Source organism: Moschus berezovskii, chromosome 19, assembly GCF_049115385.1.
Source record: "Moschus berezovskii isolate FMDL1 chromosome 19, NW_MosBer_1.0, whole genome shotgun sequence".
NCBI classification, from domain to species: Eukaryota; Metazoa; Chordata; class Mammalia; order Artiodactyla; family Moschidae; genus Moschus; species Moschus berezovskii.
In genome coordinates, this window is record NC_142478.1 from 51,506,783 (window position 1) to 51,523,776 (window position 16,994).

Sequence of the window (16,994 nt, forward strand, 5' to 3'; positions counted from 1 at the left end):
AGAATCCCCATACTGCCTACAATAGTGGCTGCATCAATTTATATTCCCACCAACAGGGCAAGAGGGTTCCCTTTTCTCCATACCTCCTCCAGTATTTATTGTTTGAAGATTTTTTTTGATGATGGCCATTATGTGTGAGATGATACCTCATTGTAGTTTTGATTTGCATTTCTCTAATAATGAGTGATGTTGAGCATCTTTTCATGTGTTTTTTAGCTATCTGTATGTCTTCCATATCTTTATTATTTTTCAGATTCTTTTCTCTTATATACTATTACAAAATACTGAAGGAAATTCCTGGTGGTCTAATGGTCAGGACTCTGTGGCTTCACTACCAATGGCGCAGGTTCAATCCCTGGTCGGGGAACTAAAATCCCACAAGCTGTCAGACATAATCAAAAGCAAAAAACAAGATATTGAGTATAGTTTCCTGTGCTATACAGTAAGACCTTGTTGTTTATTTGTTTTATACATAGTAGTGTACATATATTAATCCCAAACTCCTAATTTATCTCCCCTTCTTTCCCTTTAGTAACCATGTCTATGAGTCTGTTTTTATTTTGTTAATAAGTTCATTTGTGTCATTTTTTAGATTCCACATATGTGATATCATAATATTTGTCTCTCTCTGTCTGAATTACTCACTTGGTAATCTCTAGGTCTATACATGTTGTTGGAAATGGCATTTCATTCTTTTTTATGGCCAAGTAATATTCCATTACATATACACATATGTAATGGAATATATATATACGTATGTATGTATATAATGGAATATATATAGTTTAAATCACTCAGTCATGTCCAACTCTTTGCAACCTTATGGACTGTAGCCCACCAGACTCCTCCATCCATGGGATTTTCCAGGCAAGAATACTGGAGTAGGTTGCCATTTCCTCCACCAAGGGATCTTCCTGATAGAAGGATTGAACCCAGGTCTCCTGCGTTGTGGGCAGACTATTTACTGTCTGAGCCACTAGGGAAGCCCTGGAATATATATATATTCCACATCTTTTTTTCCCCCACACTGCTAGACTTGCAGGATCTTAGTTCCCCAACCAGGAATCAAACCCAGGCTCTTTCAATGAAAGTGCCAATTCCTAACCACTGGACCAACAGGAATTTCCCGTACTATATCTTCTTTATCCACTCATCTGTCAATGGACATTTAGGTTGCTTTTTAAAATCTGTATTCATATTATTCTTATAAAAACAAATAGCTATTTGGTCTTCAGTGTTGAACTTCTCGCTGAATTTAAAATAGCATTGACAATCATCCTAGATCTTCAACTGAACAAACTTCCAAACACTTTGATTTCATGAATCGGATGAAAAAACTTGAACCATTATTGTAAACAGATTTTTATTCAAAATATGATGTAAAATCATCATCATTTATCTGCTTGAGAAATTCATCTTCTACTGGAGAAGCCAATACAGTACTGTTTGAACATATGCAAGAAATGAAGGAATCAAACATGAGCAAGATTAAGTACTTCCCTGTTGGTCCGGTAGCTGACTTTGCGCTTCCAATGCAGGGTGCTTGGGTTTGATTCTTGGTTGGGGAACTAGATCCCACATGCTGCAACAAAGAATGAAGATGCCACATGCCCCAACTAAGACCTGGAGCAGCCAAGTAAATAAGTTTGTTTTTTTTTAAATGAACAAATCTAACGGAACAGAGCAGTTATTTGATTTAACAGAAAAGTCATACTTCACAATGAAACAGCTCCATCCGGGGAAAAGAACTTTTAAAGAACTACTAATTGTTCCAAATCTTTATTACAGAAAGTGTCAAACACACATCTCTTTAAAATAAAATGCTCATGTAGTCCAAACCCAGTGCCAACAATGATCATTTCTTGGTTACTCTTCTTCCTTTATAACATTGTCTGCCTCCTTCATATTAATACATGTATTATTTTGTAGCAAATCCCAGACATTGTTCATGTCATGGTATTCATAAAAATTTTATTTGTATCTCGAAAATATCAGACCTGTTAAAAACGCCACAATACCAGCCTTCCCAGGTGGCACCAGAGAGGCAAAGAATCCTCCTGCCAATACCAGAGACATAAGAGAAGTGGGTTTGATCCCTGGGTCAGGAAGATCCCCTGGAGGAGCACATGGCCACCTAGTCCAGTATTCTTGACTGGAGAATCCCATGGACACGGGACCCTGGCGGATTTTAGTCGGACACGACTGAAGCAACTTGGCATGCACACAGCACCATGATCACACCTAAAACAATTAACAGTAGCTCCATAATATCATCAAAGACCCAGCCACTGTTCAGATTTTCAGTGGACTCCTAAATGTTCAATGTACATATTTATTTTTATAGTTTGTTTGAGTCAAGTTCCATATAAGGTTGCATTGCCATTGAGTGATAAACATACTTATTTCATTTCTGGATCTTTTATCTCTATTGCTTCTTCCATTCAGGTCCCACAAACCTGCCTCCATTCAAGGTTCAAGTTTTACATGGTGTTTTGAGGATTCTTTTTCATGCTCTAAGAGTTGGCAAAATGGCACCCTAGAGCCTCACATCCTCCCAGCTCTGTGGACAGCAGGGAGACTGAACATCTTTCTTTAAGATTCTTCTGTAAGAGTTCTGAGATCTGCTGGTGTGAGATACACTCAGACCACAGGTCTACCCTTGAACCAAGCCTGGAGGCCACAGCGAGAGCTGTTACCGGCTGCCTTAAGAATGAACACCATGATGCGCCCCATGAAGGGAGGAGGAAGGTAGAGGTGGTCCCTGAAAAGCAGGGGAAGGAGAGTGGACAGAGGTGAGTCTCCACCTAAAGACAGCGCCTTCTCCTGCTGAAGAGGGGGAAGAATTCTCAGAAACAAAGACACAAATATCCACGATCATCGGCATCTTTCCACTGTCCTTTGGAACCAGATCTTTGCTTTGGTCCTATTTTATTTAAAAAAAGTTTTTATTTATCTTTTATATTTTTGGCAGTGCTGGGTCCTTGGTGATGTGTGTGGGCTTTCTCTAGTTGTGGCACCCAGGGGCTACTCCCTAGCTGAAGTGCGATGGCTTCTCATTGTGGTGGCTTCTCTTGTGAAGCACTGGCTCTAGAGCACAGGCTCAGTAGTTGTAGCACACAGGCTTCATTGCCCCACGGCATGTAGGATCCTCCCGGACCAAGGATCGAACTCATGTCCCCTACATTAGCAGGTGGATTCTCAACCACTGGACCACCAAGGAAGTCCTGGTCCTACCTTACATGTTGAAGACACCACAGGACCTGGGCTGCCTCAGAGCCTGGAGGCTCTGCCAGCAACCCTGCCTCTTCCCACTACAGGCAGTTTTCAAGTCCAGCAGAGGGAAATTTCCCACAGTCCCTCTGCCTTCTCTTCAGAGCTGTGAATGAATTGTTACTGGGTTATTTTCGTTTGGCTTTGGTGTTATCTAAATACTGATTCTCTCTGGAAGCAGCAGATGCAGGATCAAACTTCAGAATCTTTTTTCCAATCACTCCTGGAAGAAGAGAGTAAATATTTTGTCCAAGTACATGGAGAGTGAAAACCGAAACAAGAGCTACGCTGAAGGGTTTTTCTTTGTGGCAACTCTGTGGGTTTGAAGCCTGGGAGAGTGAGACTGGTTGAATTCTCCATAAACAGGAGGACACCACCCATGAGGCCAGACCTTGCTATTCAGGTGGCTTTAAATGAACTGAGAATAATTAGGCAAAAAGGCTGAGGCGGAAACTGGTTTCTCTCAGAGAAATGACAAAACAACCACAAAAATCCCATAGCTGAGCAAGGACCGGCTGGTATTGGGGAGTTAATACTCACGAGTGCTTAATTTGTGCCGGATTTTACATTTTTTGCTTTACTCATTTATTTATGATTGTGGCTGTGTGAGGTCTTCCGGCTGGGCGTGGACTTTCTCGAGTTGTGGCAAGTGGGGGCCATTCTCGAGTTGTGGCGTGTGACCCCTTAGTGTGGCGGCCTCTCCTGTTTTGAAGCACAGGCTCTAGGGTACTCAGGCTGCAGCGGTTGCAACTCTGGGACTCCAGAACACAGTCCCAATAGCTGTGGTACACTGGCCCAGTTGCTCTGTGGTATGTGGGATCTTCCTGGGTCAGGGGTCGAAACTAAGTCTCCTGCATTGGCAGCTGGATTCTTCATGACTGAGCCACCAGGGAAGCCCTGCTTTTGTTGCTGGTGTGTGTATGTGTGTGTGTGTGTGCGTTCTGGCTGTGCTGAACAGCATTTGGGATCTTTGTTCCCCAACCAAGGATCGTACTTGGGCCCTGTGCTTTGGGAGTGCCAAGTCTTAACCACTGGACCGCCAAGGAAGTCCTTTGTGTTTTGGGTTTGTTTTCTTAGCTTTTATAAATCAAAGATGGGTAGCGTTTCATTACAGAGCATTTTCATATGTCCAGAGTATAAATACATACCAATATTCGCTAACAGTAATATGCCTTTATGCTATAATCTGGGCTAGACCAGCATGGCAAAATCCACAAAAATGAATTGGGAAGTCTGAAAAATTTCAAGAGAAAAATGAAATTTACCCATGTTGTTATGACTTTGCAATTAATTGCAGAGGTTTCTTTCCCCCTTCCTCTCTTATTTTGATGGACTGGTCTCCAAACGCCCACAATTCTTGTTTGCAAAGCTCTCATTGTTGAATGCCGGCCAAGCACCAGACATGGATCTAAACTCTTGGCCCTGCAATAAGTCACCGAATACTCGTAGCAACCCTACACAGTGCATCTTTTTACTAGATTCATTTTCTTTAAAAGCCTTTTTTTTTATATGAACCATTTTTAAAGTCTTTATTGGATTTGTTACAACATCACTGCTTTCTGTTTTGTTTTCTTGGCCATGGAGCATGCGGGATCTTAGCTCCTAGACCAGGGATCGGACCTGCACTCACTGCAATGGAAGGTGAAATCTTAACCACTGGACTGCCAGGAAAGTCCCTATTAGACTCATCGTAAGGTGGAGAAACCAAGGCACAGGTTGTTGGCACAGTCCTTGCCCCTCTCTGGGTCTGAATCTTCCTCGTGGGATTTCTTTACACGGAGCGCCCTCTGTTTCCTCCCCTTTCAGGAGACGGAGAGACAGTCTCCAGCTATCCCATGTGGGAAAAGGGAACAAAGATGAATATGGCTGAATGTCAGTGGAACCCATATTTTGATTCTTTCTGGTAGCACCTCTTTGAGGATAGGTGATCCCTAACTGAAAAACTGCCCAGTCATTCCCACTCCAAGAAACATCTTCCCAAATATCTGGAAACTCAGAGTCCACAGTCCTAAAGACTTCTCAACTACCAGAACTTTGGTTAAAGGACTACATTTCTAAAGGCTATGATCACTGGTTAATTTTGGAACAAGTCTCCTTGATGAGAGAACACAGAAGTGGCAAAAAATAGACTGGTTTAACCACAGAAATGTACAGATTTGAAATTCAGAAGGCTAGAAGTCTAAAACCAAGGTCTCGGCAGGCTATCCCCCCGCCTCTCTTCTCTTTAAATATTTATTTATTATTAATTTGGCTCATTGGGTCTTTGTGGCACTCAGGATCTTCACTGCATCACGTGAGAGCTTTTGTTGTGGGTCAAAGGCTCAGTAATTGGGCATTTGGACTTAGTCACTCCAGGACATGTGGGATCTTCCCGAACCAGGGATGGAACCCGAGTTTCCTTTATTGGATTCTTAACCAGTGGATCACCAGGGAAGTCCCAGGACTGATGTCTTCTGAAGGCTGTGAAGGAGAGCCTGTCCTGGGCTGTCTCCTTGGCTTTGTAGACAGCTGTCTTCTCCCTGTATCTTCACATTGGCTTCCCACGTGTGTGTGTGTGTGTGTGTGTGTGTGTGTGTGTTGTAACATGGGTGCGGTTACAAACTGATATGTGGTGGCAGCCAGGGCTGGCTCCTTCTACAGGCTCCGGGGAGAGATTCGGTCCTTTGCCTCCAGAGGTTGCTGGATTTCTTGGCTCCCTATCATGTCATTCTTTTTTTATTTTATTTGGATGATAATTACAATATGGTGGTGATCCAGCCATCTCATTCTAATCTCTGCTTCTGCCGTCTGACTCCTCTCTGACACTCTTCTTGGGTCATCCGTTTTCTCTGCCTCCCTCTTACAAGGACCTTGGTGGTAATAGTCCCCTCATTATCTGGGCTTCCCTGGTGATTCAGATGGTAAAGAACCTGCCTGCAATGCAGGAGACCTGGGTTCGATCCCTGGCTTGGGAAGATCCCCTGGAGGAGGGCATGGCAACCCACCCCAGTATTCTTGCCTGGAGAATTCCCATGGACAGAGGAGTCTGGCGAGCTCAGTCCGTGGGGCCGCAAAGAGTCAGACACGACTGAGTGACCAAGCACAGCACACATTATCTAACATAATCTCTTCAACAATGATGCTAAATCCTATCACATCGGCAAAGTCCCTTCTGCCATGGAATGAAACATATTCAAGGGTTTCTAGGCTTCGAATATTGACATTTCAAGAGTCTCTTATTCAGGTGATCACACTCATCTTTTGCCTCAGTGATCCTGGAAGTCACATGCTTCATGAGTGTGTCCACAGAAGGCTTCCTGTCCTGCCTTGGATGGGAATGTAAGTGAGAAACCAATCTGAGCTACCAAGGGGGCTTCCCAGGTGGCACTAGTGGTAAAAAATCCATCTGCCAATGCAGGAGACTCAAGAGACACAGGTTTGATCCTGGGTTGGGAAGATCCCCTGGAGTAAGAAATGGCACCCCACTCCAGTATTCTTGCCTGGAAAATTCTATGGACAGAGGAGCCTGGAGGATTACAGTCCATGGGGCTGAAAAGGGTCAGACACAACTGAGCAACTGACCACTCAAGCTAACAAGACACTGGAGATTTGCTACCATGATAGTAGTTTGTTAAGACATAGATGAAATCCAAGAAGCTCACATGACTGGCTTTCTCTAGGGAAGGGCCAGAGCTGTATGTCTGGGGAGTTGGGGGATGACAGATGAAGAATTTGCTGAAATGATGTATAAAGCTTTTGTGGTTATAAAGAAAAAGGACTGGGGTCAAATTTAACCTCTGTTCTGGAGGACAGTGGCTCAGCTGTTTCCTGGAATCCAAGTGAAATGAGCTTAACACATAGTAGATTGTTTTCTAGCAATATCTGAAAGATATTTCTAAGTCCTACCCCACCCTGCCACACTCACAGCAAGCAAAGCCCGTGAGGTTTCCAACGCACCTTCTGTGAAGAAGGGCGGTTCCTTTCCTAGAAGGATGACACCTCCATTGCCATCTTCAATCCCTTTGATTGCCATATCAAGAACACCTTTCCTCCTTCCCACAGAGGAATCTTCACGTCTTTGTTTGCTGATGAATCACCTGGCAAGACACAACATCTGAGAACTGTTGTCTGGGGTCCTCCTCCCCCCGTAATTATTTCCCCGATACGACATGATCCTTAATTACCTCTCCATCGATTTATCTCCCTGGGAGTGGATTGCCGCTAAGGGGAAGCTCAAGGCTGATGGGAAATTCAATCTGGTTCACACATTCTGCAGCCCTGCTGAGGATGCTAATAGATAAGAAAGTGCCACTCTTTGGCTATTTAAACAGCTGAGAAGTCTGCGGACATCTGATCCAAGTGGTAAAATGCTGAACACGGACAAATGTCTTAAAATGCTGGTCAGGTAAAAGGATTGACGCTCACAAGTCTGGAAGGAAGATTTAGGAGTTTTTAGCCTTGAAAAGTCTCAACAGAACTCATTTGTACAAAAGAATGTTTTCTCTTCTCCACCGTTCATCATATCCTTCAAAGACCAGCCCAGCTCTACCTGCACTCGGCCTCCCCACTTCTCCCTTCCAGCAGACACTGTAGGAGTCTCCTTAAACCATTCACCTGCTGAACTTCCCTGGTGGCAGAGCGGATAAGAATCCACCTGCCAATGCAGGGACACAGGTTCGATCCCTGGTCCGGGAAGGTCCCATGTGCCGTGGAGCAACTAAGCCCATTTGCCACAACTACTAAGCCTGGTTGCTGCAACTACTGAGGCTCGAGTGCCTATAGTCTGTGTCCCACAACAAGAGAAGCCTCCGCAGTGAGAAGCCCCGGCACCGCAACCAGAGAGTCGTTCCCACTTGCCACAACTAGAGAAAAGCTGCACAACGCAAGGAAGACCCAGCACAGCCATAGTGTAAGTGTTAGTTCCCGAGTCATGTCCTACCCTTTGCAACCCCATGAACTGTAGCCCACCAGGCTCCTCTGCCCGTGGGATTCTCCAGGCAAGAATACTGGGAGTGGGTTGCCATGCTCTTCTCCAGGGGATCTTCCTGACCCAGGTCTCCTGCAATGGAGCCATAAATAAATAAATAGGAAAAAACAAACATTCACTTGCCTTCCTTCTTGAAAAGAGCACCCGTCATTATTGGGTTAATGACTGTCCCTCCACAGTGCTGTATGCTTTCCTAAACCAGTCATGAGAATCTCGTTTTGCTGAGCAGGTCTGGTTTGGAAAAAAGGATATGAAACCATTCCAGACAGAGGGAGATCAGGGAAGGCTCCTCGTGGCTCTCTCCACGTGGGTGTGTCATGTGGTATTTCTACGTGGTCTCTCTGTGGAGATCTCCTTCAGTGTGTGGGCTTCCTTATAGCATGGCAGAGCAAGTGTATTCCAGGGAGGGAGCATTTCCCAGATAGAGCCAGGCAGGAACTGTATTCTTTTTTTTTTAATTAAAGAAAATTTTCATTTGGTATATAATTGCTTTAAAGTGTTGTGTTAGTTTCTGCTGCACAACAATATGAATCAGCTCTAAGTATACATAAATCCACCTCCCAACCACCCCCATCCCGCCCCTCTAGGTCATCACAGAGCACCTTAAAAGCTTTTGTACAGCAAAGGAAATCATAAACAAGATGAAAAGACAACACTCAGAAATGGGAGAAAATATTTACAAATGAAGCAAGCGGCAAAAGATTAATCTCAAAAATATACAAGCTCAATAAAAAATAAAAACCAATCAAAAAATGGGTAGACGACTTAAACAGATATTTCTGCAAAGAAGACGTACAGATGGCCAACAAACACAGGAAAAGGTGCTCAGCATTGTTCATTATGAGAGAAACGCAAATAGGAACAGTATCCTTTTTAAGACCTTAGTTTGAAAGTCACGTAGCATCACTTCCAACATAAACTATCAGTGGAGCAGTCATTGGGTCCCCGCACGATCCATGAAGAGCAACTGAGACTACCTCCCTGGGAAGGGAGGCTCTGTCACATCCTAAGAACAGGTGGAATGTGGGAAGTGGTGTGGTTATTTAGGAAAATTCACCTTGCAGATCCCCTGGAGGAGAGCGTGGCACCCCACTCCAGTGTTCTTGCCTGGAGAATCCCACGGGCAGAGGAGCCTGGCGGGCTACAGTCCATGGGGTTGCAAAGAATCGGACACGACTGAGTGACTTAGCACGCATGCACACACACTTTGCTGCACGGATTTAGCAAGGCACTCCCTAATGAACACGTTCCACTCCACACTCATTCCCTGGACACCTAGGTTCTCTCAGGATCTAGCACAGGACCCGGACCTACGTTTTTGTGGTGCTTTACGCTTTGTCAGATCCTCTTCCTGACTTCCTTTCAAATAGGGAAGTTTTTATCACCCCATCTCTTCTTTCACAGAAGAGGAGCTAACAGTCTTAGAGGGATGAAGAGTCCTCTAAAAGTCATAGCAACGCATTGGAAACAATCCTCATGTTCAAGGACAGATACTGATGAGATAATGATAGCTTATCTGCACAGTGTAGTGCTGTGTTTATGTGTGTGCTCAGACGTGTCTGACTCTTGGTGATCCCACGGACTGAAGCCCTTCAGACTCCTCTGTCCGTGGGATTCTCCAGGCAAGAATACTGGAGCGGGTTGCCATTTCCTTTTCCAGGGGATCTTCCCAACCCAGGGATTTGAATCCAGGTCTCTTGCATCTCCTGCATTGGCACGCAGATTATTTTCCACTGTGCCACCGTAGGCAGTGACTAAATGGAATGAACCTTATGTTTGAGATTGAAAAGATCACCAAGCTATAGTGTTCAGTTACTTTAAAAAACGATGCCTAAATGTCAAGGTAGTGGCTATCCTTAAGAAAGAGGTGGGATTACAATTGTGGGGGCGCACACGGGGCAGGGAGCTTCTGGGTTAGATGGTATAGGTGCTAGCTACCAGGGTGTTCATCTTAGACTAATGTATTATTATAGTAATTTATGTAAATTATAATTTAATAATAGATTACGATGTATCATTTCAGCTTTCTGTATTTGTGTTATACTTAATTATTTAAAATGTATAAACTGGAAAAAAAAAAAGGCATCAACAGCTTGGCAGACCCTCAAAAATTTAAACAGAGACTTCCCTGGCATTCCAGTGTTTAAGAATCCACTGTGCAATGCAGGGGATGCAAGTTTGATCTCTGGTCTGGGAATTAAGACTCCACACAGCCAAAAAAAGAGAAAGATGTTAAACAGAATGATCATATGACCCAGCAATTCCGTTCCTCCTGGTATTGTTGTTTGGTCGCTCAGTCATGTCTGACTCTTTTGCAACCCGCATGGGATTTTCTGGGCAAGATTACTACAGTGGGTTGTCATTTCGTCCTCCAGGGTACTTTCTGACCCAGGAATCGAACCCATGTCTCCAGGTCTTTACTGGAGAGCCACCTACCTAAAGCCACCTACCTAAAAGAATGGAAACAAGTGTTCAGATAAAAAATTTTTACACAAATATTCTTGACAGCCAAAAAGTGAAAATAGTGCAAATACCCATCAATGGATGATTGGATAAACACTGTGATATATCCACACTGGAGTAGTATTCAGTCATAAAAGTGAAAATAGTGCAAATACCCATCAATGGATGATTGGATAAACACTGTGATATATCCACACTGGAGTAGTATTCAGTCATAAAAAGGCATGAAGTACTCATGCAAATATTTGCATGGATGAATCTCAAAAATGTGGCGGTACGTGAGAGCAGCCAGACGCAAAAGGCCACATTCTGTATGACTCCATTTATGTGAAATGTCTGGAGTAGAGACGGAAAGCTGACTAGTGGGTGCCAGGGGCTGGAAGGGGAGGAAAGGGGAGTGAGCACTGGTGGGCACAGGGGTTCTCTTTTAGGGGCTGAAATTGCTCTGGATTTGTTGAAGGTGATGGCCGCACAAGGATGTGAATGGACTGAACATGACTGCATCATCACCACAAGGTCAGCGTCACCTCCACAGGAGAAGACAATGTTTTGAGCGCCCCCTCGCGATAAGAAGAGGTAACGGTGGAAAAGGGAGTGTTTGTTTCCCAGGCGGCTCAGTGGTAAAAGAACCCGCCTGCCAATGCAGGAGACAGAAGAGATGTGGGTTTGATCCCTGAGTCGGGGAGATCCTCTGGAGGAGGAATCAGCAACCCACTCTAGTGTTCTTGCCAGGATAATCCCATGGATGGAGGAGCCTGGTGGGCTACAGTTCAAGGGGTTGCAAGGAATCAGACACAACTTAGCAACTAAACAACTCTGTAGAGTTGTGTGCATGTGTGTGCACGTGTATCTTTTCATATCTATGTGTATATATGTGAATTCACGTGAAAGTGTGTGTGTACATCTGCATGGGCACAGATCAACTAAGTGTCAACCTTGGAGACACAATCTCAGGATATCATATACTAGCATATGACAAGCTCAGGGCATTGTATGATAATAATGATACACGGGTTCCATTCCCTAGGATGTCCAAGCTCATCCAAGTTCGTATTTGAAGAGTCAGTCCAAAGCTTCAGTTGTCAGTAGCTGAATGCCCTCCCCCAAACCAATCCTTGTCCTTGAGCAAAGGAAAAACTCCAGCCCGCCCAAATATTAACATCTTTTTGTCACCTCAAGCCAAACTGCTTTATAATAAAAATAAAATTACTTTATCGTATGCAGACTTCAAGTTATTCACTTTCATCGCTCCCACATTTTTATATGCTTCTAAAGGTACGGAAAGCGGGCATCCACGGCCCATAATCCTTTAAAATGAGAAACCGTATATTTTCTTTCCTACGATAAAAAGGCTCTGTCCTGGCAGGAGAGACGAGCGTGTGGCGGCTTTTGCTTTAGTCATCACAACGAAGGTCACTCACTCACTGGCAGAGAAACACGCTGTCCCGTCACAGGTGAGCTGAGCTGGGGGGTGAGCGATGCTCTGAGAGTGGAGGGCCTGAGAGTGAGGCTGGAGGGTGTGATGCAAGCCTTCCACCTCCACCTCTAATCTCTGGACAGACTCTCATTCCTTCCCTGTGCTTTGTTGTAAGGAATTAAAAAACAAAATTCTGGAATTTGTGGTTCATGCCATTCCTAGGGCCGCCATAACAGAGTACCATATTAAAACAATAGAAACTCCCTCCCTCCCAGTCTGGAGGTTAAACGTCCAAAGTCAAGGTGGCGGCAGGCTTGGCTCCTGGCAACCAGGGGCTGACAGTCCTTGGAGTGTAGACTCACCACTCCGGTCTCTGCTGTCCTCATCTTCTCCAGTATCTCTGTGTCTGAATTTCCCTCTTCTTTTTTTAAACATAATTTGATTTATTTCCTTTGGCCGTGCTGAGTCTTTGTTGATGCTAGGCTTTTCTCTAGTTTTGGGAGCAGTGGTGATTTAGTTGCTAAGTCATGTCTGGCTCTGTGCGACCCTGTGGACTGTAGCTTGCCGGGCTCCTCTGTACATGGGATTCTCCAGGCAAGAACACTGGAGCAGGTAGCCATGTTACCTTCTCCAGGGGATCTTCCCGACCCAGGGATCAAACGCACGTCTCCTGCATCACAGGTAGATTCTTTACCAGCTGAGCCACTATGCAAGTCCTTTGGGAAGCGGGGTCTACCACAACTACTGAGCCCACGTGCCACAACTAACAAAGCCAGCATGAACTGAATAAATACAATTTATTTTTTATTAAGCTTTTTACTTCGCATTGGAGTATAGCTGATCAAACAGTGTTGTGATAGGTTCAGGTAGCGAGCAGAGACTCAGCCATGCATACATGTGTGTCTCATGCCCACATCAAAGTCATACATATACATGAATCTCATGCCCATGCCAAATTTAGAGCATTTTCATCATTCAAGAACGAAACCAGTACCCACCAGCGGGCCCCCATTTCCCCTCCCCCAGCCGCTGGCATGCACTGACTTACTTTCTTTGCCTATAGATTTGCCTCCTCTGGACAATTCATGTAAGTTGAATCATTCAATAGATGTACTTTCTGTTCCTAGCTTCTTTCACTTGGCATAATGTTTCTGAAGTTCTTTCACATTGGTATTATAGCTAAAAATATAACTTTTTAAATATATTAAGAGTATTACTTAATTGCTTCTTTATTAACAATGTATCTTTCCCAGAAAATGTAAGATTCGTGAATTCAGGGAGTTTGCTTGTCTTGTTTACTATGGCACCCTCATTGCCTAGAAATGAGCATTACACACAAAACATTCTTTCAATGAATGAATGGATTAATAGGGGAGCTTTTATTTTTTTAATTTATCTTATTTTTTTTTTTTACTTTCTACTGTTCCTTGAGGCATGTGGGATTGTAGTTCCCCAACCAGGCGTTGAATCCACGCCTCTTGCAGTGGATGCACTGAGTCTTAACCACTGGATGGCCAGGATGTCCCTACAGAAAAGTTTTTAAAATGTTGAGTGAGTATTTGCAGGGCTGGGGGCTTTACTGAGTGAAATGCTTGTCCGATCCAGGCCACGTCTCAGGATGTCATTGTCACATGGTGGCTGAGCGAGGACCTCGATCCCCGAATCCAAGGAGTAGCTATTTCCCTCTCAAGCCTCACCCCTTTTGGTTCCAGTCTTTAACAGAGCAACAGTGCTTTTCACAGTTGGACAATTAACAACAATAACGGGCTTCCCAGGTGTCTCAGTGGTAAAAGAATGCGTCTGCCAACGCAAGAGACACAGGAGACTTGGATTCTATCCCTGGGTTGGGAGGATCCCCTGGGGCAGGAAATGGCAAACCACCCCAGTATTCTTGCCTGGAAAATCTCATAGAGCCTGGTGTGCTACAGTTCAGGGGGTCACAAAGAATTGGACATGACTGATCATGAATACACAACAATAACAACAAAAAGAAAATCTCTTCTTTTGCTTCTGGCAATGTTGACGAAATTGACAGTGGATGGTAAGGGATATTTCCTTACCTTGTAATGAGACTAGTTTTGCCTCGGGTGCAAAATGTTCCTCACACCAGCTCATCACTTTCCATCTCTAAGTGCATTCTCGGGAATGATGGAGGCCACACTCCACCCTGGCTATCCACGCGTTACTTTAATTCCAGGGCCCTGGTGGGAATGAATTACAAGGTTATTTAGACCTGCCCCACCATAAACCTTGACAAAGTCTTTCATTTAAAGAAAAAAAAATGTCCTTCATTTTCAAAACTCGCTGTCGGCGGTGGGTCCAGCTATGATCTGTTTTCCTCGATGGGATTGGAAAAGCCTTTATCGGCATCATTTTATCAGGCCGGAGAAGAGCCACAGGTCCAGCCGCAAATCACCCGGATAAGATTCTAGTTGTAAGATGTAATCACGTCTGAGTCAACACCAGGGCCCTGGGCTCTGTGTCAGCCCGAGGTACTTTCCTGACCCTCCCTGGCACTCAGCAAACTTGTGAAGGTCAGAGCCTGTCTGTATGGATGCTGGTTTGCTGAAGGGCAGACACCTGGGGACAGTCATAATTTTCAGACCCCTGGAGAACCATTTGGTGTTCCAGCGCTGACGGGTCACCTGTGCTGTGACTTCCCAGATGTACTTAGCAGATGTAATGGATGCACCTGACTCACACCTACGAGAAGGACTTTTAGGGGCTAGGGCAAAGAGGACACGTCACAAGGAAGAAAGATGGTGATGTGGTATTTGGGTGAATGGCGGGCCATTCACCAAAGTCAAAATTCTGTGCAGGATCGCTGCCTCTGTGAAGGAAGGTTGCGGGGGCGGGGGGTGGGGGGAGGTAAGAGATGGTTTCTGCTGCTCTTGGCCAAGTGCCTGGGTGTGTGAGTCCGTTTCAAACTCACAAGGACTTTGCAGAGGGCTTTGAACACATGTGGTCTTGCTGAGGGCACAGAGCACAGCAGGACTAAGAGCGGGGCTGCTCTTGCTTTTATTTGTGAAATTAAAAATTTCCCCTATCTGAAAGCCTCAGTGGGAGGGGGGAGATAAATTAGGAGTGTGAGATTAGCAGATACACATCACTATATATAAAATACATAATCAACAAAGACCTGCTTTATAATACAGGGAATTCTATTCAATATTCTGTGAAAACCTATCTGGGAAAAGAATCTAGAAAAAAGTGGATGTATGTATATGTATAACTGAATCACTCTGCTGTACCCGCGAAACTAACAGAACATTGAAAATCAACCATGTGTGTGTGCTGTGCTAAGTTGCTCAGTTGTGTCTGACTCTTTGTGACCACCACGGACTATAAACCACCAGGTTCCTCTGTCCTTGGGGATTCTCCAGGAAAGAATACTGGAGTGGGTCGCCATTCCCTTCTCCAGGGATCCTCCTAACCCAGGGATCAAACCCAGGTCTCTCGCATTGCAAGTGGGTTCTTTACCATGTGAGCCATCAGGGAAGCCCAAATCAACTATATTGCAGTATAAAATAAAAATTAAATTTAAAAATACCCGATCTCTATTTTTGTTCTCAGACAGTACCTACTAGTTGTAAAAATTCAAACAGTGAAAAAACATATAAATTACAAAATGAGGGTACCTTGTTATGACCCAGCCAGAGATCACCACTGGTATGGATTATAACCTTTTTTGCATGTTTTAGTTACATATGGATTATTGTGATTACTTCTAGCTTAGAGGAGATTATAATGTTAATGTTGTTATTTGTCTAACTTGAAAAAAATCTTCCTACAGTATGGAATTTCCTAACAAAATTTAAAAAGTAAAGACAAAAGCCACAATTTGAAAAGACACATGCATCTCAGTGTTCACCTCAGCACTACTTACAAGCCACGGAAGTAACGCAAGTGTCCATCGACAGAGGAATGGACAAAGATGCTGTGGTACAAATATCCAATGAAATCCTACTTACCATACAAAGAATGAAATCATGGCATATGCAGGAACATGGGTGGACCTAGAGTTTCTCACACTAAGTGAAATAAATCAGACAGAGAAAGACAAATATCATGATCTTACTTGCATGTGGAACCTTAAAAATGATATGAATAAACTTATTTAAAAGCAGGAAAAGACTCAGACAAGGAAGACAAACTTGTCTACCAAAGGAGAAAGAGGGGACGGGATGAGTTAGAAGTTTGGGATTAGTAGATACTATATATAAAACAGATAAACAGTAAGGACCTACTGTATAGCACAGGAAACTACATCCAATATCTTGTAATAACCTATAAGGGAAAGAATATGAAAATGAATATACATATATATATATGCATAACTGAATCACTTTTCTGTAAACCTGAAACATTGTAAATCAACTATGTGTGTGTGTGTGCATGTTAAGTTGCTTCAGTCATGTCTGACTCTGTGCAACCCTATGGACCATAGCCTGCCAGCTTCCTCTGTCCATGGAATTCTCCAGGCAAGAATACTGGAATGGGCTGCCATACCCTCCCCCAGAGGATCCTCCCAATCCAGGGACTGAACCTGTGTCTCTTATGTCTTCTGCATTGGCAGGTGGGTTCTTTACCACTAGCGCCACCTTGGAAACCCTAAATCAATTGTACTTCAGTAAAAAAAATCTTTACTTCAATAAAAAAAATCTTACTTCAGTAAAAAAATTTTGTAGAGGAGTACGGTGATGTTCACAGGTTCATCATTCAGCTTCCAGGAATCAACACTCTGCCAGGCTGGTTTGATCTACCATATACATATATGTATATGTTGACTGTTTCTGGTTTGATCTACCATATACATATATGTATATGTTGACTGTTTTTTTTTATGCAAGGTAGAGAGACATGTGTGGGCTCTCATGT

The 16,994-nt window shown here is 43.9% G+C and overlaps 1 long non-coding RNA gene across 3 annotated transcripts in view; it reads left to right on the forward strand.

The window, feature by feature from the left end:
* The window catches only part of LOC129542776 (uncharacterized), a 45,465-nt gene that overhangs the window by 14,060 nt on the left and 14,411 nt on the right, over positions 1-16,994 (forward strand). The window contains exons 3-4 of one of the 3 annotated variants that reach the window (XR_016035330.1): positions 254-442; positions 2,446-3,892. The exons of 1 other annotated variant lie outside the window; for it this stretch is intronic. This is a non-coding gene — a long non-coding RNA (uncharacterized LOC129542776). Of the gene's footprint in view, positions 1-253; positions 443-2,445; positions 3,893-16,994 lie in introns of those variants that run through there. One more of the 3 variants, XR_016035329.1, reaches the window with a different exon arrangement.